Here is a 24385-nt window from a genome sequence, read left to right on the forward strand (position 1 = left end):
AGGCTTACCCAGTGTGCGCTGATGAACCGTGGCCGCACAGCCGGACGTCTCCGGCAGTGATGTGGAGCCTGATTTGCAGACTGGGGGAAAGAGCTGGATGCGGGCAGCACGGAGCAAAGTGGTGACGGATAGATATAAGTTGATTTCCACAGAGAAGATGCAAGTTCCTTGATGCGTTTCTCCGCTATAGGTAGAGTAGCGGTTTCATCAGAAGGTATACTCAGTGTCCACTTTGGAAGATATTTATACAGAGGCCATCCAATCAAAAGGTATTGTCCATTAAATAACAGGTGTAGAATAAACAGGTAATTAGTTTGGTGCCTTATCCAGGTTTTTGAAACACAATCAGCGTAAATTGAAATGAAACATCCTTATAAGGAGCTCCATTAAATTAAAAAAGAAAGAATGTTTAAGATATTAAGAGCATAAAAATATATATTAATATTCTATATATAGCATCTATCCGGAACATTGCGCAATATACTTCAAAGGCAACCTAATATGATCATTTAGAACTAGAGAGGACCAGGTTCGGTTCGTCGAGATCCGAACCCCCCCGAACTTCACGTGTTTTTCACGGGTCCGAGGCAGCCTCGGATCTTCCCGCCTTGCTCGGTTAACCTGAAAGAGGCCGAACGTCATCATCCAGCTGTCGGATTCTCGCGAGATTCGTATTCCATATAAAGAGCCGCGCGTCACCACCATTTTCACTCGTGCATTGGAGATTGAGCGGAGAGGACGTGGCTACGTTCTCTGCCTGAAAAGCTCAATATCTGTGCTCTGTGTGCTGCAAATATCTGTGCTCAGTGTGCTGCATTGTGGTGACCACCAGTATATTATAGTAGTACAGTACAGTAGGCCATTGCTGTATCTTGCAGCTCCGTGTCAGACTCCGTTCTAGACAGTATCCTGATGATCAGAGCTCAATATCTGCTGCATTGTTGTGTGACCAGTATACTATATAGTAGTACAGTGCAGCATTTTGGTGACCACCAGTATATATATATATATAGTAGTACAGTACAGTAGGCCATTGCTGTATCTTGCAGCTCTGTGTCACTTCAAGTATCCATATCTGTGCTGCATTGTTTGTGAGCAGTATAGTAGTACAGTGCAGCATTTTGGTGACCACCAGTATATATATAGTAGTACAGTACAGTAGGCCATTGCTGTATCTTGCAGCTCCGTGTCACTTCAAGTATCCATATCTGTGCTGCATTTTTTGTGAGCAGTATAGTAGTACAGTGCAGCATTTTGGTGACCACCAGTATATATATAGTAGTACAGTACAGTAGGCCATTGCTGTATCTTGCAGCTCCATGTCACTTCAAGTATCCATATCTGTGTTGCATTGTTTGTGAGCAGTATAGTAGTACAGTGCAGCATTTTGGTGACCACCAGTATATATATAGTAGTACAGTACTGTAGACCATTGCTGTATCTTGCAGCTCCGTGTCACTTCAAGTATCCATATCTGTGCTGCATTGTTTGTGAGCAGTATAGTAGTACAGTGCAGCATTTTGGTGACCACCAGTATATATATAGTAGTACAGTACAGTAGGCCATTGCTGTATCTTGCAGCTCCGTGTCACTTCAAGTATCCATATCTGTGCTGCATTGTTTGTGAACAGTATAGTAGTACAGTGCAGCATTTTGGTGACCACCAGTATATATATAGTAGTACAGTACAGTAGGCCATTGCTGTATCTTGCAACTCCGTGTCACTTCAAGTATCCATATCTGTGCTGCGTTGTTTGTGAGCAGTATAGTAGTACAGTGCAGCATTTTGGTGACCACCAGTATATATATAGTAGTATAGTACAGTAGGCTATTGCTGTATCTTGCAGCTCCGTGTCACTTCAAGTATCCATATCTGTGCTGCATTGTTTGTGAGTAGTATAGTAGTACAGTGCAGCATTTTGGTGACCACCAGTATATATATATAGTAGTACAGTACAGCAGGCCATTGCTATTGATATATTACTGGCATATAATTCCACACATAAAAAAATGGAGATCAAAAATTTGGAGGGTAAAATAGGGAAAGATCAAGATCCACTTCCACCTAGTGCTGAAGTTGCTGCCACTAGTCATGGCAGAGATGATTCAATGCCATCAACGTCGTCTGCTAAAGCCGTTGCCCAATGTCATAGTAGAGAGCATGTAAAATCCAAAAAACAAAAGTTCAGTAAAATGACCCAAAAATCTAAATTAAAAGTGTCTGAGGAGAAGCGTAAACTTGCCAATATGCCATTTACGACACGGAGTGGCAAGGAACGGCTGAGGCCCTGGCCTATGTTCATGGCTAGTGGTTCAGCTTCACATGAGGATGGAAGCACTCATCCTCCCGCTAGAAAAATTAAAAGAGTTAAGCTGGCAAGAGCACAGCAAAGAACTGTGTTTTCTTCTAAATCACAAATCCCCAAGGAGAGTCCAATTGTGTCGGTTGCGATGCCTGACCTTCCCAACACTGTACGGGAAGAGGTGGCTCCTTCCACCATTTGCACGCCCCCTGCAAGTGCTGGAAGGATCACCCACAGTCCAGTTCCTGATAGTCAAATTGAAGATGTCACTGTTGAAGTACACCAGGATTAGGATATGGGTGTTGCTGGCGCTGAGGAGGAAATTGACCAGGAGGATTCTGATGGTGAGGTGGTTTGTTTAAGTCAGGCACCCGGGGAGACACCTGTTGTCCGTGGGATGAATATGGCCATTGACATGCCTGGTCAAAATACAAAAAAAATCACCTCTTCGGTGTGGAATTATTTCAACAGAAATGCGGACAATTGGTGTCAAGCCGTGTGTTGCCTTTGTCAAGCTGTAATAAGTAGGGGTAAGGACGTTAACCACCTAGGAACATCCTCCCTTATACGTCACCTGGAGCGCATTCATCAGAAGTCATTGACAAGTTCGAAAACTTTGGGTGACAGCGGAAACAGTCCACTGACAACTAAATCCCTTCTTCCTCTTGTACCCATCTCCCAATGCAAACCACATCAGCAACTCCCTCAGTGTCAATTTCCTCCTTAGACAGGAACGCCAATAGTCCTGCAGGCCATGTCACTGGCAAGTCTGACGAGTCCTCTCCTGACTGGGATTCCTCCGATGGATCCTTGAGTGTAACGCCTACTGCTGCTGGCGCTGCTGTTGTTGCTGCTGAGAGTCGATCATCATCCCAGAGGGGAAGTTGGAAGACCACTTGTACTACTTCCAGTAAGCAATTGACTGTCCAACAGTCCTTTGCGAGGAAGATGAAATATCACAGCAGTTATCCTGTTGCAAAGCGGATAACTCAGGCCTTGGCAGCTGTGTTGATGTTAGACGTGCGTCCGGTATCTGCCGTTAGTTCACAGGGACTTAGAGAATTTCTTGAGGTAGTGTGTCCCTGGTACCAAATGCCATCTAGGTTCCACTTCTCTAGGCAGGCGATACCGAGAATGTACACAGACCTCAGAAAAAGAGTCACCAGTGTCCTAAAAAATGCAGCTGTACCCAATGTCCACTTAACCACGGACATGTGGACAAGTGGAGCAGGGCAGACTCAGGACTATATGACTGTGACAGCCCACTGGGTAGATGTATTGCCTCCTGCAGCAACAACAGCAGCTGCGGCACCAGTAGCAGCATCTCGCAAACGCCAACTCGTTCCTAGGCAGGCTACGCTTTGTATCACCGCTTTCCATAAGAGGCACACAGCTGACAACCTCTTATGGAAACTGAGGAACATCATCGCAGATTGGCTTACCCCAATTGGACTCTCCTGGGAATTTGTGACATTGGACAACGCTACCAATATTGTGCATGCATTACATGTGGGCAAATTCCAGCACGTCCTATGTTTTGCACATACAATGAATTTGGTCGTGCAGATTTTTTTTTAAAACGACAGGGGCGTGCAAGAGATGCAGTCGGTGGCCCGAAGAATTGCGGGCCACTTTCGGCATTCAGCCACTGCGTGCCGAAGACTGGAGCACCAGCAAACGCTCCTGAACCTACCCCGCCATCAGCTGAAGCAAGAGGTGGTAACAAGGTGGAATTCAACACTCTATATGCTTCAGAGGATGGAGGAGCAGCAAAAGGCCATCCAAGCCTATACATCTGCCTATGATATAGGCAAAGGAGGGGGAATGCACCTGACTCAAGCGCAGTGGAGAATGATTTCAATGTTGTGCAAGGTGACGTGAAGTCAGTTCAGACACTGCCAGCCTGAGTCAGGTCATTCCCCTCATCAGGCTTTTCCAGAAGCAGTTGGAGAGATTGAAGGAGGAGCTAAAATGGAGCGATTCCGCTAGGCATGTGGGACTTGTGGATGGAGCCCTTCATTCGCTTAACCAGGATTCACGGGTGGTCAGTCTGTTGAAATCAGAGCACTACATTTTGGCCACCGTACTCAATCCTAGGTTTAAAGCCTACATTGTATCTCTCTATCCGGCAGACACAAGTCTGCAGATGTTCAAAGACCTGCTGGTGAGACACTTGTCAAGTCAAGCGGAACGTTACCCGCCAACAGCTCCTCCTTCATTTTCTCCCGCCGCTGGAGCTGCCAGAAAAAGGATCAGATTTCCAAAACCACCTGCTGGCGGTGATGCAGGGCAGTCTGGAGCAAAAAATGACATCTGATCCGGACTGAAGGACCTGCCAACGATTACTGACATGTCTACTGTCACTGCATATGATTCTGTCACCATTGAAAGAATGGTGGAGGATTATATGAGTGACAGCATCCAAGTAGGCACGTCAGACAGTCCATACGTATACTGGCAGGAAAAATAGGCAATTTGGAGGCCCTTGCACAAACTGGCTTTATTTTACCTAATTTGCCCCCCTCCAGTGTGTACTCCGAAAGAGTGTTTAGGCTGCTACAAATGTGGGAGACTTAAATGTATAACGTGCCAGTTTATTGATGTAAACAATTTACTTCCACTACATCTGGATTATTTTACACCATTGCTTCCTACATCAATTGTAGATCGGATTATGTAGTTTATTTGATATCCTGTAAATGCGGACTACAATATGTGGGTCGAACCACACGTAGTCTGAATATCCGCTTTTTGGAACATAGGTGAAACGTCTTGAAACACCTTTGTCTGTATAGCTTAGCCAAACATGTAGTGAATCAACATCAGGGTGACATGAGTGCTCTCAAAATCCAAGGTATTGAACATATACAAATTACTCCTAGGGGTGGCGACAGATTTAACATGTTATGTAAACGGGAGGCCTTTTGGATATTTTCCTTGGGCACTCTCTACCCCCAAGGTCTAAATGAAAACATTGAAATTAACCAGATTTGAGTGCCTGTTGATGGTTGGGCTACCTATATGGCTCGACCTAGCTGGTCTAAATATATCCAGTTAGTGTCGATGTTTGGCCACTTACAGTACATGGCTCGACTTTGCTGGTTTAAATATATCCAGTTATTGCCGAATCATTGTGGCCCTCCCATTAGTAAAATTGTTAATTTGTACATCTTCACCTTGCAAGCGAGTGTCCTTTATTCTTGCTTCATTAGATTCCATCGAGAGTTAGCCAACCTACCTCCTCCATGTTTGGTTATGGTCATGTGTGTGAGTGTGTTTTTGGCGACACTTAGTTGTGCCTTACATACATACACACATACATATGTCTGTCTACAAATGGTATTCATATACCATATGCAATGCAATTAGTTCTCCTTAGTACAAATAATCCTTGCATCACCTTAAAATTGGAGTAGTAGTAAGCTCTTTCTCCTTCGCTGTCTTTTAAGCTCCCGATAATATGGGAAACCTATTTACCTCATTATATCTCTATATATGTAATTTAAGATATGTCTGCATCAAAACCTAGAATGGTGTAATAAATCTAACTAGAGGTTCCTCCCATAATTTCCTGTTTTAATTTTTCCTTATATCCTATGAAATATATGGTATTAACAAAATAACAATTTTGTATGTATCGGTTTTTGGAAAAATGTACATATGTGAATCGAACCTGTAGGGTTGAGTCATCTACTTTGGTGCTCTCTTGAATTAGCCCATTAAGCTATTGGAATGCTCGGTCATAAAGAAAATATACTGGGTTATATTGTGCAATGTTAAGTTATGCTATGTCTGCTTTACAACACACACTGGTATAAATAATGTAGCCAATTAGAAAGTCTTTTCATATTTTCTTTTTCTTTTCTTAAGTTACTTCGGAAGTAATTTTTGGGTTAACAAAATAACAAGATAAGAAAACAATAATTTTACCCACATTTGTTTTTAAAAAAATGTCATGGGAATCGAACCTATGAGGTTGATCTATCTAGATTGGTGCTCTCCAGCATTAGCCCACCAGACTATCTGAGCTCTTGGTTCTAAATCATCATATTAGGTTGCCTTTGAAGTATATTGCGCAATGTACCGGATCGATGCTATATATAGAATATTAATATATATTTTTATGCTCTTAATATCTTAAACATTCTTTCTTTTTTAATTTAATGGAGCTCCTTATAAGGAGACTTTTTGATTGATGATAGAAAAGGTTGTTTCATTTCTATTTACACTGATTGTGTTTCAAAAACCTGGATAAGGCACCAAACTAATTACCTGTTTATTCTACACCTATTATTTAATGTACAATGCCTTTTGATTGGATGGCCTCTGTATAAATATCTTCCAAAGTGGACACTGAGTATGCCTTCTGATGAAACCACTACTCTACCTATAGCAGAGAAACGCATCAAGGAACTTGCATTTTCTCTGTGGAAATCAACTTATATCTATCCGTCACCACTTTGCTCCGTGCTGCCCGCATCCAGCTCTTTCCCCCAGTCTGCAAATCAGGCTCCACATCACTGCCGGAGACGTCCGGCTGTGCGGCCACGGTTCATCAGCGCACACTGGGTAAGCCTGCAGGGGAGACGGGGACACCGCTGAACAGCAATAGATGAGAGTTTGAAAACACTTCCAACAGCGGTGAGCTTAAATTTAAGTGGCATTGGGCTGCTACAGTACATCTTTTAACAGTTAAAAGCTACTTGCTGGTGACATTAACGATGCACTAGGATTCTGGACTTGCTCAGTAATTATTGGCTAAATAGCCTAATCTGGATCCTTTAACACCAGCAACTGAGTCGTTTATTTCCACGAGAGATGTCCATTTGATATTGTTTTAAATTTTTTAATTGATATATCTTATTATTATTAAATTGTGCATTGTCTTTCTATTTTTTATTGTCTAAATAAATTAGATAATTATGATTATTTAGCGCTCCCTGTGTGCACATGTGTGTATATACATTATTGTAATTTCTTGTTTGGTTTTGATAACTGCAGATTATTCATTGGGAGCAGCATTGTAGATCTTCCTTATCCAGGTTATTTAAAGTTGGTAATAAGTGCGCCTGATCGTCTCTTTCTAAGTAAAATTAGTGTGAGTTTTATAATCTAGGACACTATAGAGCTATGCAGGAAGGACCCTTTAGCGCTAAGCAGGCAGGACACTATAGAGCTATGCAGGAAGGGCTCTTTAGAGCCTCACAGACAGGACACTATAAAACTACGCAGGGAGAACTCGATAGAGCTACTCAGGAAGGTCACTTGTGTACTATGCTCAGCAGGGAAGAGATTTATCAAACCTTTTAAAGAATATGTGAAGTTGCCCATAGCAACCTGATTTTACCTATAATTTTATAGAATGTACTTGATAAATGAGAACTACTATTGCTATGTGCAACATGTTTCCTCTTCAGAAGGTTTGATACATTTCCCCCTTAATCCCTTGTATTGCTACTATACATGTACTACTCTATATCAGTAGAGACCAAATTGCTGGCAGCACCAGGACTCACAAACCCTGACGTGGGAAAATATTACAGCTTCACGTGATGATGTCCCCTTTAGCATAGAATAAAAGCAGAAATGAAACAGATCTTTCCCAATGTCTCATTATTATGTGGTTTACTGTTATGGAATAAAAACTTTCAGCTTCACAAGCAAAATATCAAGAATTGGAATTGTTGCATTAAACTTATACGTACTGTATACTGTATAATTAAAACTCAATTTTATCACATTATAATTAAGTATTGTACGTTGATTCCCAATAGGCTTTTGTAATTTCTTCCAAACAGGTAGGTGTTTGTGTCATATGTGCCAGCTGCTGTGGCTGAAAGCCCCTTTGTTGTACACTGTCAGTAGCATAAAATCCTCCAGTGTATCACGTCCAAGAATGTTAACTCCCGCCCAGTGAACTGTGTTTTGCAGTTACATGTTGTGGCTGCTATTTTATCTGGACATTTGTCTACAGCGAGCCACAGCTTCTTGCTGCTTTATTGTCAGATTTATTTGTTGCAGCTTGCAACATTTGTTTAAACTGACTGCTGATACTGTAGGCAGAGCTGGTTATAGACTCCATCTGGTCCCTAGGCAAGATACTGGTTTTGGTTTCCTTCTCCCACTTCCATATCTTCATTAAAAAAATATATATATATAATAATAATCATGTTTTAAGGGAATCTGAGTTGCCCAGGGTTCACCATGGCCTAGGCAGGCAGGAGATCAGGATTCCTAATGGATGAACCAGATCTACTGATACTGTAGGTGTCTTTTTCTTTTTTTTTTCAAAAATGTTTTTATTGCAAATTTGACAGGAAACATCAACAAAGGTGGGCACATATGTCCATTGCAAACATTTTCTAACATTTTCTGTCTCTCGATGTAACAACATAGGTATGCATAGTGAATTTTACATTGTAAAGGTATATCATTGATATTAGTGAACAATAAAATAACTGTAATTATCACAGTCTCTTGGTTATTTTTGTTACAATTTATCTGTATACTGTAGACAATAGTAGCTCAACCTCTGATTAATAGAGGGTAGAGAGAACAGAGAGAGAGGGAAGGGGGGGAGAGAGAACAAAGAGGGGGGAGTAAGGGGGGAGGGGGGGTAAAGCCATGCGCGTCCGAGCCTTTCACCACGCCTCAGTCTAAAGTGATTGGTGGGTCTTGTATGAACAATCTAGTTTCATACCAAATGGTCATACGGAAACATTTATGTATTTGCCTTCTAGTTTCAATAGGCAAAGTGTCTATATAACTTTCCCACACTGAAAAGAAGTTCTCAATTTGGGAGTCCTTATGAAGTGTGGTTTCAGTCCATTCAAGTTTGAACATTTGAAATAATTTTTCTTTAAACATGGTGAGGCACGGGGGCGTGGGAGATATCCATTGTTGTAGTATGCATTTTCTGGCCACCGCAGAGACGAACAGCAACAATTTTTTGCAACTGACTGAAATTTTTGGGGAGCTTGGCAAAAGTCCAAAGATCGCCCAATCTGGGGTCAATAGTAGAAAATTCACCAGGTGATTAATTGTAAATTGTCTTCTCGCCTTCCAGAAACGCTGAATCATGGGACATTCCCACAAACAATGGTATAAGGTTGCTTCAGGGCAAGCACATTTGTGACAGACGGATGTGGTGCTCATACCAATTAAATTACACCTGTGAGGAGATAAGTATCCTCTATGGAATATCTTAAAAAACATGTCTTTGTAGGATGTAGCTGAAATTGTTTTTATAGAATATAATAGGCTTTTTAAAATGACCTCTTCCTTTAAATTGGGAAAGTGTGTTTGCCATTTTGTGATACCCGTTTGGAACTGGCCAGTATGATAAGGCAATCTTAATATTCTGTAGAAGTAAGTTATAGCTTTCGTGGAGTAACTCACATTTAGAAAAGCATCATCAAGCGGATTACACCAGTCTTCCTCGTTTAAAAACTTTAATACTTTATTCGTGTAATGTTGCGCCTGGAGGAAGGCCAAATTGCACACTGGCAAAAAATCATATCGAGATTTTGCTTGTACATAAGTAAGAGGTTTTTTTGTTTCCAAATTTGCAAGATGTCTGACTGAGCGTAATCCTTGTTCATGCCATGATCTAAATGGTTGTGTTGCCAATCCATGTTGGAAGCTGACGTTACCCACGAAGGGAAGATGTAAAGAATATAGAGTGTGAAGTTTAGCTTTATTGCGTATTGTGTGCCATGTTGACCATGTTGACACGAGCAAAGGATTTTCTAGTATATGTGTAGGAATCTCATGTTTGGGTAAGTGTAAGAAGCAGGTCAAATCTAGGTTAGAAAGAAATTGCTTTTCAAGTGTATAATTTGCATATTGGTCTCTCCCATGGAGCCAGTCCTTAATATATCTACAGGTGGCTGCCTGGTTATACAATTTAACATTAGGAAAGTTTATTCCACCCTCTTCTCTAGTCTTTTGTAATATCTTTAGACTAATTCTTGGCCTCTTCTTGGCCCAGATAAACTTTCGGAATAGTTCCACAATTTTTTTTCCATCAGACAGAGTAAGTAAGAGTGGAAGAACTTGTAGTGGGTATAGTAACTTTGGAAAAGTGATGAGTTTGATTAGGTTGGCTCTTCCCAGATACGACAACTGTAGGTGCTGCCATCCCTCTAACTCTGCTTCCATTTTTGCAATAAGTGGGGTTATGTTTGCGTAGTACAAATTATGGATATTTTTGGGTAGGTGTATCCCCAAGTATTGTGTCTGGGAAGATGTCCACCGCAATCCTCCAAAGGGTTTAGATGGAGTGTAGGGACGATTGCCTAAAGCCATTGCCTTTGACTTAGGTTAATCCGAAATCCCGAAATTGAGCCAAAGTGATTGAACAAAGTGATTGAAAGTGATTAAACAACGGTTCCAAACTCACTTCAGGGTTAGAGATAAAAAGTATTAAATCATCGGCAAAGGCCTGCAATTTTAATTCCTGATCACCAATTTTTGCCCCTTGAAGGGTCGGCCAATGTTGTAAGTGGCGCAACAGGGGGCCCAGTGCCAGGTTGAATAGCAGAGGTGATAATGGACACCCCTGGCGCGTCCCTCGGTGCATCTGAAATGGTTTGCCGAGCAGGCCATTGATCAACAGTCTGGTACTGGGCTCTAAGTAGAAATATTTAATCATCTCCACAAAGAGAGTTCCAAATCCTCTGCAGTCCAGCACTTTGAACAGGTATTCCCATATGACTTTGTCAAAGGCCTTCTCGGCGTCCAAACTCAATATTATAGTTGATGACGCTTTGTTTGCTGGTGCCGAAGTTAATACCGCTATAGCAGAACGAATCCCTAAGACAGAGTGTCTACCCGTTGTGAAGCCCAATTGGTGTGGAGTTAGAAGAAGTGGCATTAAGTTTTGTAGTCTGGTAGATAATATTCTAGCTAGAATTTTGTAATCTTGATTTAATAGTGCGATCGGTCTGTAAGATTCCATCAGAGAGGCATCTTTTCCTGGATTGGGTAATAATAATGTTATGGCTTCGTTAAACGATGGGTAAGAGACCTTATTATCAAAAATCTGTTGGAACAAAGTGGAAAGTGTTGGGACCATCTCAGTTTTTAGAATTTTGTAATAATTTGCATTTAAACCATCTGGGCCTGGTGCTTTGTTTAATTTCAGAGAATCAATGGCTGTAAGAATTTCCTGCTCTGTGATTGGGCTATTAAGGCCTTCCCTCTGTTCTGTTGTTAGTTTAGGTAACCCTACCTTCTCTAGGAAGACTTCTATGGTCTGTTGATTGGGTTCACTAGATTCATACAGGTCAGCATAGTAAGACTCTAGCAATTTTAGTATGTCTGGGTGAGAAGTGACGGTTACTCCGGAACCCTGGTCTAGTAATTTAGTTATGTAACATTTTTTCTTTTGCTGTTTTGCCATAAAGGCCAGTAGTCGGCCAGACTTGCCACCCCATCGATGATATTGATTTCTCATATATTCAGTCTTAAGTTTTGCTTCTTGTAAGAGAAAGGCTTCCAATAGACCCTTCTCCTGTAGATATATGGATTTATTTTCCTCTGTAGCATAAAGTATATATTGCTGGTGTGAGTGACGTAATCTGTTAGTTAAAGAATGCAATTGTACTTTCCTATCCTTGTTACGTTTAGCTACATAAGATATTATATGCCCTCGCATTACTGCTTTGGAAGCTTCCCAGAATAGTACTATATTGTCCCAATGTTGTATGTTGTCATCTACATAAGCTTGCCAATTAGTTTTGAGATATTTTTGAAAATCCTTGTTTTGTGACAGGTATATCGGGAAGCGCCATAGTTTAGAGGTATGCAGTGGGTTTCTCCTCTCTATGTCACACAATATTGGGGCGTGGTCTGAAATTATAATGTTATCTATAAAAGTGCGGGTAACTCGCGTAAATAAGGATTCTTCTAGGAGGATATAGTCCAATCTCGTGAAGGTGTTATGCACACGTGAGTGGTATGTATATTCTCTGCTAGAACCATTTTGGAGCCTCCAGACATCCAACAAAGAATGCTGAGAGCATAAAAGGGAAATGCCTTCTTTATTATGAGGAGACGGGTTTACCTGAGATTTAGAGTGGTCTAGGGCAGTATCGTGTAGTGAGTTCATGTCACCTCCGATGATTAAGTTGGGTGTGGCGTGTTGCATTAACAAATTAGATATTGCCTGGAAGAATGGGAAATTAGGTGAATTTGGTGCATAGATGTTAAGAAGCGTAAATTGTTCCCCGTGTAATATTACATTTAGCATGAGGTACCTGCCTTCTGGATCGGCAATAGTTTTGGTCACTTCAAAGTTGAGGTTCCTGGCAAATAGAATTGCTACCCCTCTTTTTTTCTTACAATAAGAAGACGAAATACAGTCCCCTAACCAGGGGCTCTTTAATGTGGGGTTTGAATTTTTCAGCCAGTGGGTTTCTTGTAGGAACATGATATCTGGGTGAGCTCGTTTTAAGTGTGTCAACACTACGCCTTTTGATAGCCGAATTCAGGCCTGCCACATTCCATGATAAAAATCTAAAGGAATTTGAGGTGACCTGTGGAAACTGTATATTAGGTGACTGTATTTGTGTCATCCTATGCCAATTCTAACATGACTCGTGTGTAAGTTGACTTGAAAAGTACAGCACACCTGCTCTGTCCCAGCTAGCAGAGCATGTGTGAGATATCTTACCAGACCGAGAGCGAGACCCGGACGCGCATGGCCCAAGAAAAAGGGGTAGAGCAAGGGGAAAAGAGAAAGAAAAAAAGAAAAGCAACCAAATTAACATTAACAGTAACAATAACAATATTACATTTGAATCAAGTTTGACACCCATCGTTGCTGGGTGAGACATCCAGAAATACACCATAACTAATTCAGTAAATCGGCATCACTAGCCTGAGTAACTTATAGTAGTTTAAGCTATCACCCATTTGGGGGCGGATTATTGGCTGGGGTGGATGGAGCGAGTTTAAGACAATTCCTGGCCTGTATGGGGTCTTCAAACATGTGTGTTTTGCCATCAGTGGTTACTCTGAGTTTGGCAGGATATAAAAGGGCAAATTTGATGTTGTTTTCAAAAAGATGTTTACATATATGTGTAAATTCTCTACGTTTCAGAGTAACCGCATTAGAGAAATCCTGAAAAATCAGGATTTGAAAATCTCGCACTAGGAGGGTACGTCGTCTGCGATAGGCCATGAGAATATTTTCTTTATCCCTATAGTTCAAAAATTTTGCTATGACCGGCCTTGGCCGTGCATCTTGATTCTCTCTTTCTGGCCCTATGCGATGTGCTCTTTCAATCATAACTGTGCCTGATGAGGTGGGAACATTCAGTATGGATGTGATGTCAGTGCTAAGGAGATCCATTAAGTCTGTTCCCCTAATGGATTTGGGTATGCCTAAGAACCTCAGATTGGTTCTATTCTCTAGATCTTCTAATTTAGATTCTAGTTTGATGTTAAGCTGAGCTTGTGCTTCAGCAAATTGTTTGAGTTCAGAAATGGCATCTTCATTGTGACAGACGGATGTGGTGCTCATACCAATTAAATTACACCTGTGAGGAGATAGGTATCCTCTATAGAATATCTTAAAAAACATGTCTTTATAGGATGTAGCTGAAATTGTTTTTATTAAATATAATAGGCTTTTTAAAATGACCTCTTCCTTTAAATTGGGAAAGTGTGTTTGCCATTTTGTGATACCAGTTTGGAACTGGCCAGTATGATAAGGCAATCTTAATATTCTGTAGAAGTAAGTTATAGCTTTCGTGGAGTAACTCACATTTAGAAAAGCATCATCAAGTGGATTACACCAGTCTTCCTCGTTTAAAAACTTTAATACTTTATTCGTGTAATGTTGCGCCTGGAGGAAGGCCAAATTGCACACTGGCAAAAAATCATATCGAGATTTTGCTTGTACATAAGTAAGAGGTTTTTTGGTTTCCAAATTTGCAAGATGTCTGACTGAGCGTAATCCTTGTTCATGCCATGATCTAAATGGTTGTGTTGCCAATCCATGTTGGAAGCTGACGTTACCCACGAAGGGAAGATGTAAAGAATATAGAGTGTGAAGTTTAGCTTTATTGCGTATTGTGTGCCATGTTGACCATGTTGACATGAGCAAAGGATTTTCTAGTATATGTGTAGGAATCTCATGTTTGGGTAAGTGTAAGAAGCAGGTCAAATCTAGGTTAGAAAGAAATTGCTTTTCAAGTGTATAATTTGCATATTGGTCTCTCCCATGGAGCCAGTCCTTAATATATCTACAGGTGGCTGCCTGGTTATACAATTTAACATTAGGAAAGTTTATTCCACCCTCTTCTCTAGTCTTTTGTAATATCTTTAGACTAATTCTTGGCCCAGATAAACTTTCGGAATAGTTCCACAATTTTTTTTTCATCAGACAGAGTAAGTAAGAGTGGAAGAACTTGTAGTGGGTATAGTAACTTTGGAAAAGTGATGAGTTTGATTAGGTTGGCTCTTCCCAGATACGACAACTGTAGGTGCTGCCATCCCTCTAACTCTGCTTCCATTTTTGCAATAAGTGGGGTTATGTTTGCGTAGTACAAATTATGGATATTTTTGGGTAGGTGTATCCCCAAGTATTATATCTGGGAAGAGGTCCACCGCAATCCTCCAAAGGGTTTAGATGAAGTGTAGGGACGATTGCCTAAAGCCATTGCCTTTGACTTAGATAGGTTAATCCGAAATCCCGAAATTGAGCCAAAGTGATTGAAAGTATTAAACAACGGTTCCAAACTCACTTCAGGGTTAGAGATAAAAAGTATTAAATCATCGGCAAAGGCCTGCAATTTTAATTCCTGATCACCAATTTTTGCCCCTTGAAGGGTCGGCCAATGTTGTAAGTGGCGCAACAGGGGGTCCAGTGCCAGGTTGAATAGCAGAGGTGATAATGGACACCCCTGGCGCGTCCCTCGGTGCATCTGAAATGGTTTGCCGAGCAGGCCATTGATCAACAGTCTGGTACTGGGCTCTAAGTAGAAATATTTAATCATCTCCACAAAGAGAGTTCCAAATCCTCTGCAGTCCAGCACTTTGAACAGGTATTCCCATATGACTTTGTCAAAGGCCTTCTCGGCGTCCAAACTCAATATTATAGTTGATGACGCTTTGTTTGCTGGTGCCGAAGTTAATACCGCTATAGCAGAACGAATCCCTAAGACAGAGTGTCTACCCGTTGTGAAGCCCAATTGGTGTGGAGTTAGAAGAAGTGGCATTAAGTTTTGTAGTCTGGTAGATAATATTCTAGCTAGAATTTTGTAATCTTGATTTAATAGTGCGATCGGTCTGTAAGATTCCATCAGAGAGGCATCTTTTCCTGGTTTGGGTAATAATAATGTTATGGCTTCGTTAAACGATGGGTAAGGGACCTTATTATCAAAAATCTGTTGGAACAAAGTGGAAAGTGTTGGGACCATCTCAGTTTTTAGAATTTTGTAATAATTTGCATTTAAACCATCTGGGCCTGGTGCTTTGTTTAATTTCAGAGAATCAATGGCTGTAAGAATTTCCTGCTCTGTGATTGGGCTATTAAGGCCTTCCCTCTGTTCTGTTGTTAGTTTAGGTAACCCTACCTTCTCTAGGAAGACTTCTATGGTCTGTTGATTGGGTTCACTAGATTCATACAGGTCAGCATAGTAAGACTCTAGCATTTTTAGTATGTCTGGGTGAGAAGTGACGGTTACTCCGGAACCCTGGTCTAGTAATTTAGTTATGTAACATTTTTTCTTTTGCTGTTTTGCCATAAAGGCCAGTAGTCGGCCAGACTTGCCACCCCATCGATGATATTGATTTCTCATATATTCAGTCTTAAGTTTTGCTTCTTGTAAGAGAAAGGCTTCCAATAGACCCTTCTCCTGTAGATATATGGATTTATTTTCCTCTGTAGCATAAAGTATATATTGCTGGTGTGAGTGACGTAATCTGTTCGTTAAAGAATGCAATTGTACTTTCCTATCCTTGTTACGTTTAGCTACATAAGATATTATATGCCCTCGCATTACTGCTTTGGAAGCTTCCCAGAATAGTACTATATTGTCCCAATGTTGTATGTTGTCATCTACATAAGCTTGCCAATTAGTTTTGAGATATTTTTGAAAATCCTTGTTTTGTGACAGGTATATCGGGAAGCGCCATAGTTTAGAGGTATGCAGTGGGTTTCTCCTCTCTATGTCACACAATATTGGGGCGTGGTCTGAAATTATAATGTTATCTATAAAAGTGCGGGTAACTCGCGTAAATAAGGATTCTTCTAGGAGGATATAGTCCAATCTCGTGAAGGTGTTATGCACACGTGAGTGGTATGTATATTCTCTGCTAGAACCATTTTGGAGCCTCCAGACATCCAACAAAGAATGCTGAGAGCATAAAAGGGAAATGCCTTCTTTATTATGAGGAGACGGGTTTACCTGAGATTTAGAGTGGTCTAGGGCAGTATCGTGTAGTGAGTTCATGTCACCTCCGATGATTAAGTTGGGTGTGGCGTGTTGCATTAACAAATTAGATATTGCCTGGAAGAATGGGAAATTAGGTGAATTTGGTGCATAGATGTTAAGAAGCGTAAATTGTTCCCCGTGTAATATTACATTTAGCATGAGGTACCTGCCTTCTGGATCGGCAATAGTTTTGGTCACTTCAAAGTTGAGGTTCCTGGCAAATAGAATTGCTACCCCTCTTTTTTTCTTACAATAAGAAGACGAAATACAGTCCCCTAACCAGGGGCTCTTTAATGTGGGGTTTGAATTTTTCAGCCAGTGGGTTTCTTGTAGGAACATGATATCTGGGTGAGCTCGTTTTAAGTGTGTCAACACTCTACGCCTTTTGATAGCCGAATTCAGGCCTGCCACATTCCATGATAAAAATCTGAAGGAATTTGAGGTGACCTGTGGAAACTGTATATTAGGTGACTGTATTTGTGTCATCCTATGCCAATTCTAACATGACTCGTGTGTAAGTTGACTTGAAAAGTACAGCACACCTGCTCTGTCCCAGCTAGCAGAGCATGTGTGAGATATCTTACCAGACCGAGAGCGAGACCCGGACGCGCATGGCCCAAGAAAAAGGGGTAGAGCAAGGGGGAAAGAGAAAGAAAAAAAGAAAAGCAACCAAATTAACATTAACAGTAACAATAACAATATTACATTTGAATCAAGTTTGACACCCATCGTTGCTGGGTGAGACATCCAGAAATACACCATAACTAATTCAGTAAATCGGCATCACTAGCCTGAGTAACTTATAGTAGTTTAAGCTATCACCCATTTGGGGGCGGATTATTGGCTGGGGTGGATGGAGCGAGTTTAAGACAATTCCTGGCCTGTATGGGGTCTTCAAACATGTGTGTTTTGCCATCAGTGGTTACTCTGAGTTTGGCAGGATATAAAAGGGCAAATTTGATGTTGTTTTCAAAAAGATGTTTACATATATGTGTAAATTCTCTACGTTTCAGAGTAACCGCATTAGAGAAATCCTGAAAAATCAGGATTTGAAAATCTCGCACTAGGAGGGTACGTCGTCTGCGATAGGCCATGAGAATATTTTCTTTATCCCTATAGTTCAAAAATTTTGCTATGACCGGCCTTGGCCGTGCATCTTGATTCTCTCTTTCTGGCCCTATGCGATGTGCTCTTTTAATCATAACTGTGCCTGATGAGGTGGGAACATTCAGTATGGATGTGATGTCAGTGCTAAGGAGATCCATTAAGTCTGTTCCCCTAATGGATTCGGGTATGCCTAAGAACCTCAGATTACTCGGAACATTCAGTATGGATGTGATGTCAGTGCTAAGGAGATCCATTAAGTCTGTTCCCCTAATGGATTCGGGTATGCCTAAGAACCTCAGATTACTCCGTATGGTTCTATTCTCTAGATCTTCTAATTTAGATTCTAGTTTGATGTTAAGCTGAGCTTGTGCTTCAGCAAATTGTTTGAGTTCAGAAATGGCATCTTCATTGGTACTGGTACGCTGTTCCACCTCAACCAAGCGTTTAGTGTTTGTTTCTAGATGTGTTAGGATAGTGTTGATAGAGGCCTGAATGGCATCCAGTTTTTGTTCAATTTGTGTTGTTTGTGTTGGATTCAGCAAACTAGAGGTACCACCTGTGTCTCCCAGAGGGGGGATTTCTGGAGGTGTGATGGATGGGGAAGAGCTAACCGAGCCACGTGTAGTGGAGCTTAAAGGTTGGGTGTTCTTACCCTTGTTCTTGTTTTTCATGGTTGACATTTGAGACCTGTCTAGAAATCTGTCCATGCTATGAACGGCTGTCCTTGGCCAGGAATTGAGTGTGCCCCCAACGAAGGGGAAGAGGAAAACACAATAAAATATCACATAGTATGATAGTTAGGCTAGCGACCCATGAGACCTTTGAATCACATTATTGTGCCAAAATGAATGTTAAACACTCTGCGAAATTTATGATGCTAAGGGATTTGCACCGTGACTAATGTTGCTATTGGTGCCTCAAAAAAAAAAAAAAAAGGGGGGGGGGGGGGGGTAAACAAATGTATGTAAAGAATTAAGTGAAAAATGCAGCTGCCTGCAGATACCCTTTTGTAGGGGACATGTAGTTGTGGACTTTTACCACAAGATGGCAGCCTTTGCCCTTTGACTCTACAGTTGGCAGAAATAAGTATCAACAATCATGAGGCAGGGAATTGCGGTAAGTGGGGAGAGAAAAAATAAAAATATATAAAATAAAAATAATACAACAGATCAAGTGCCTTATATTATATAAAGTACTGGGTTATAACAGAATAGATATTGATTAGTAAGCTTGTTTATGCTATGTTTCTGTTGCTCGTGAATCTGATTTCCCTTGAGTATACAAAAGTACTGGCCTCAGTAAAGTTATCCTGCGTTATACCTTAGCCGCCACTAGATGGCGTATGTGTATCGTGTTATCCCAAGGAACAGATTGATAAGAATAGAAGTGAGGAGAAAAGAGGAGAAAAAAGAGCGAAAAATATATATATATGTATATGAGTGATATAAACCAGAGCAGTCAATGTAAGCCCAACACTAGAAGGGTCTTTGTGGAGGCTTTTCTTATAGCACAGACATCAGCACTACCTGAAGAAATGTCCCCGTGCTGAGATTATGTCTGTGTCAAGCTCACCTCCAGGTATTGTTCGGTGTGATCTCCTCTCTCCCTCTCTCTGATGAGACTTAACACTGCGGTCCACGGCCACACCACCGCTGTAATGAAGTGGGCAAAGGTGCCGCGGTTATGCGACAGTGCACCCCGAATGTCCGGGGGTACGGTTTTCTCCCTTGTGGTGTTGGATCTCCGTCAGGCCGGTCTCTGTTTGATCTCCGCCCCAGGTATGAGTGTCAGGCAGCCTCGATGGTTGGAAGGTAGACCCAGCACCGGCGTTCGCTCTCGCAGCTCCAAATCCCCCTCCACGTGTTCCGTTAGTAGCGGCAAGCCGCTACCGCCCAGGCGTAGGTCGGTCCTCCTCCACGGCAATGGAAGCTGGGCACGACTCCAGTGGTTAGCCCCACACTCACCAAGGGCTCGGCTCCCTCTCCGGTGATCCTTCCCTCGTCCCCTGTGGAGTGCAGGGCGGCAACCCGGGCCAGCACGGTAAGGTCTCTAGAGCTTGGTGAAGTTCAGGGGGGGGGGGAAGTAGGATCAGCTCCGGTCTCCGTGTCTGCGGCTTCGTTCCTCCGTCCCTGCGGCATGTCAGCAGCCGTGATCATCCAGGTGGGGCTCACGGTCTTCCCCGCTGCACTGTCCGGTACAGCCAGCAGCGCGAGCCAAGTCGGCCAGCGCACTTTCAGTGGTAGGAGCTAGATGCGACTCCAGCGACGTGCTCCGTACTACAAGATTCCGGTTCTCTCCCCAGTGAGCCTCCCCTCAGCTTTCGCAGAGTATGGGATGGTCGGTGGAGATCTCCCGGTATTGTTTCCAGAGCCAGGGAGGGCTCAAGGCGGGAAAACGGGCTCAGTTCTAGTGAGGCAGCAGGGTCGGCAATGGCGCCGGGCCACGCCGCTGGGAGGCAGGTAGGCCTCAAATCTAATAGGCTGGATTCCGGTGGATAACTGCCCCGAACTCCCCGATATTCGGCTTGTCATGTGGAGTTTGGCTTCCACTACAGCCCCTGGTATTTTTTGTCGGGTTTTTGTGAGATCTGCTGCAGGATGGAGGCAGATTTAGACACAGGGAGACGGAGAACTCTGTAAAAAGCGGCCATCACGATGCTCCGCCCACCGGAAGTCCGTGTCTTTTTCTTTTTCGTTAAATTCATGAGATCCAGCCAGTCGAAATACTGCCACTGTCGGAATGCCAGCACCGACATCCCGACTAGGATCACAATCCCGACACCGGAACCCCAAACAAGTGTTTTTCGGGTTGTCTGAGAAGTGAGCCTCACAGGAGAGGGTTAGGGTTATGCTGCTGGGAAGGGGGGGTTAAATTTAGGCACCCCCAGGGAGGGTTAGGGTTAGACTGCAGGGGTAGGAGGGGTAGGTTTAAGCTGTGGGAAGGGGGGAGGGTTAGGTTTAGGCACCACCAGGGAGGGTTAGGGCTAGGCTGCGGAGAGGGGAGGGTTAGGTTTAGGGGGACATTGGGAGGAAGGTAAGTATACTTACCTAGCCCCTCTCGGAATTCTCGACATCGGGATTCCACAGTTTTTATTCTGTCCACCGGCATCCCAATCCAAATCCTACTAGCATCCTTTTCTCTAGTTAAAGTATGTAAATGGTTATGGAAATGCAATACATGGTTCAAATGCTCCTATACCTACCGGCAACTTCTCTTGAGCTCAGCAGCATTTGCAGTTCAGCCCACACTGTCTGCTTATTTAGTTGCATTTACAGTTGGGGTAAGTGAAGTACCCTTCATGGACCCCCATGACCAGTAAGTAGCAACCAATAAGTAATCAGCCTACAAACGTCATAAACAATGTTAAAAATGTTTAATACTGGAGCATATAGTCAAAGAATGTGTAACACTGGAGCAAATAGTCACAGAGTGTGTAATACTGGAGTAGAGAGTCACACAGTGTCGGACTGGGGCATGAAGGGCCCACCATGGGGAATGCAGTGATAGGGGCCCATACTTAGGGGTGTGGCCAGCCTACAAAGGGGGTGTGGCCAGCCTCCACAGAGGCTTGAAATACACAATAGTCTAGTGCAGTGTAATGCAACATATCTACCATGTATAACACAAATGCACAGTCTGGAACCTGATCCCTAGAGGAAGGAGTGGGCCCTCGGGCAGTGGGGCCTGCCGGTGGTTTCCCTGGTACCCCTGTGGGCCAGTCCGACCCTGGAGTCACAGAATGTGTAATACTGGAGTAGATAGTCACTGAATGTATAGTACTGGAGCAGATAGTCACAGAATGTGTAATAATGGAGCAGATAGTCACATAATGGCCCTCATTCCGAGTTGATCGCTCGCTAGCTGCTTTTAGCAGCAGTGCAAATGCTAAGCCGCCACCCTCTGGGAGTGTATCTTAGCTTACAGAGAAAAAAGTATTTCCAAAGTGCGCAATAAATGTTACCATGGGCAGCCGTCACACATCACTTAAGGGAACACCACGTCCCTAATTAAACTTACAAGCAACAAAAGAAATGGATATGTGCATAGGCGCCCTAGTAACAAAGATGAATACTGAAAAGGTGTTTATCTTAAAAACACACTGATTTATTTACCACAATGATGGCATAAAACAAATATATATACACATCAAGAATCATATAAAATCACATGAATACAATATTGCACCGATCCCAATAAGTTCTCACCCACTATGTGATTTGCGGTGGGCAGAGAGCTTTTTTGGATAAAAAGCAATTCCGTTCCGGTGGAATTATCGTGGCACCACCGCAAAAAGCGTATTCCTTTTGGAGGCTGAGTAGGGAGTCAGGCAGTGCACGTCAATCAAAGATGTCCATATCGTCCAAACGACGCGTTTCTAAGAAAACTCTCCTTTTTCAAGCTTGGACATCTTTGATTGACGTGCACTGCCTGACTCCCTACTCAGCCTCCAAAAGGAAAAAGCTTTTTGCGGTGGTGCCACGATAATTCCACCGGGACCGGATTGCTTTTTATCCAAAAAAGCTCTCTGCCCACCGCAAATCACATAGAGGGTGAGAACTTATTGGGATCGGTGCAATATTGTATTCATGTGATTTTATATGATTCTCGATGTATATATATTTGTTATATGCCATCATTGTGGTAAATAAATCAGTGTGTTTTTAAGATAAACACCTTTCCAGTGTATCTTAGCTTAGCAGAAATGCGAACGAAAGGATCGCAGCGCTGCTACTAAAAAAAATTGTGCAGTTTCAGAGTAGCTCGAGACCTACTCCTACCTTGCGATGACTTCAGACTATTTAGTTCCTGTTTTGACGTCACAAACACGCCCTGCGTTCGGCCATCACTCCCCCGTTTCCCCAGCCACTCCTGCGTTTTTATCTGGCATACCTGCGTTTTTACACACACTCCCCGAAAATGCCCAGTTACCTCCCAGAAACACCCACTTCCTGTCAATCACTCAACGATCAGCAGTGCGACTGAAAAACGTCGCTCGAGCTTGTGTAAAACTGCATCGGCTTTTGTGAAAGTACGACACGCGTGCGCACTGCGCCCCATACGCATGCGCAGAATTGCCGATTTTTTGTCTGATCGCTGCGCTGCGAACAACGGCAGCTAGCGATCAACTCGGAATGACCCCCAATGTGTAGCACTGGAGTACATAGCCACAGAATGTGTAATGGCCCTCATTCCGAGTTGTTCGCTCGTTGCTGAATTTCGCTATATTGCGATTAGTCGCTTACTGCGCATGCGCAATGTTCGCAGAGCGCATGCGCTTAGTTATTTTACTCAAAAGTTAGATATTTTACTCACGGCATTACGAGGATTTTTCTTCGTTCTGGTGATCGGAGTGTGATTGACAGGAAGTGGGTGTTTCTGGGCGGAAACTGGCCGTTTTATGGGTGTGTGTGAAAAAACGCTGCCGTTTCTGGGAAAAACGCGGGAGTGGCTGGAGAAACGGGGGAGTGCCTGGGCGAACGCTGGGTGTGTTTGTGACGTCAAACCAGGAACGAAACTGACTGAACTGATCGCAGTGGCAGAGTAAGTGTCGAGCTACTCAGAAACTGCTAAGAAATTTCTATTCGCAATTTTGCTAAGCTAAGATACACTCCCAGAGGGCGGCGGCTTAGCGTGTGCAATGCTGCTAAAAGCAGCTAGCGAGCGAACAACTCGGAATGAGGGCCAATACTGGAGCAGGTAGTCACAGAATGTGTAATACTGGAGCAGATAGTCACAGAATGTGTAATACTGGAGCAAATAATCACAGAATGTGTAATACTGGAGCAAATAATCACAGAATGTGTAATACTGGAGCAGAGAGTCACAGAATGTGTGATACTGGAGAAGATAGTCACAGAATGTGTAATACTGGAGCAAATAATCACAGAATGTGTAGTACTGAAGCATATAACCACAGAATGTGTAATACTTGAGCAAATAGTCACAGAATGTGTAATACTGGAGCAGATAGTCACAGAATGTGTAATAATGGAGCAGATAGTCACAGAATGTGTAATAATGGAGCAGATAGTCACAGAATGTGTAGTACTGGAGTACATAGCCACAGAATGTGTAATACTGGAGCAGGTAGTCACAGAATGTGCAATACTGGAGCAAATAATCACAGAATGTGTAGTACTGGAGCGAATAATCACAGAATGTGTAATACTGGAGCAGATAGTCACAGAATATGAAATACTGGAGCAAATAATCACTGAATGTGTAATACTGGAGCAAATAATCACAGAATGTGTAATACTGGAGCAGATAGTCACAGAATTTGTAATACTGGAGCAAATAATCACAGAATGTGTAATACTGGAGCAGATAGTCACAGAATGTATAATACTGGAACAAATAATCACAGAATGTGTAATACTGGAGCAGATAGTCACAGAATGTGTAATACTGGAGCAGATAGTCACAGAATGTGTAATACTGGAGCAGATAGTCACAGAATGTGTAATACTGGAGCAGATAATCACAGAATGTGTAATACTGGAGCAAATAATCACATAATGTGTAATACTG

General features: G+C 42.5%; 1 protein-coding gene across 4 annotated transcripts in view; it reads left to right on the forward strand.

Annotated features, from left to right (window-relative positions):
* The window catches only part of SLC27A6 (solute carrier family 27 member 6), a 195749-nt gene that overhangs the window by 75204 nt on the left and 96160 nt on the right, over positions 1–24385 (forward strand). The window lies entirely within an intron of this gene.

Source organism: Pseudophryne corroboree, chromosome 1 (assembly GCF_028390025.1).
Source record: "Pseudophryne corroboree isolate aPseCor3 chromosome 1, aPseCor3.hap2, whole genome shotgun sequence".
Classification (NCBI taxonomy): domain Eukaryota; kingdom Metazoa; phylum Chordata; class Amphibia; order Anura; family Myobatrachidae; genus Pseudophryne; species Pseudophryne corroboree.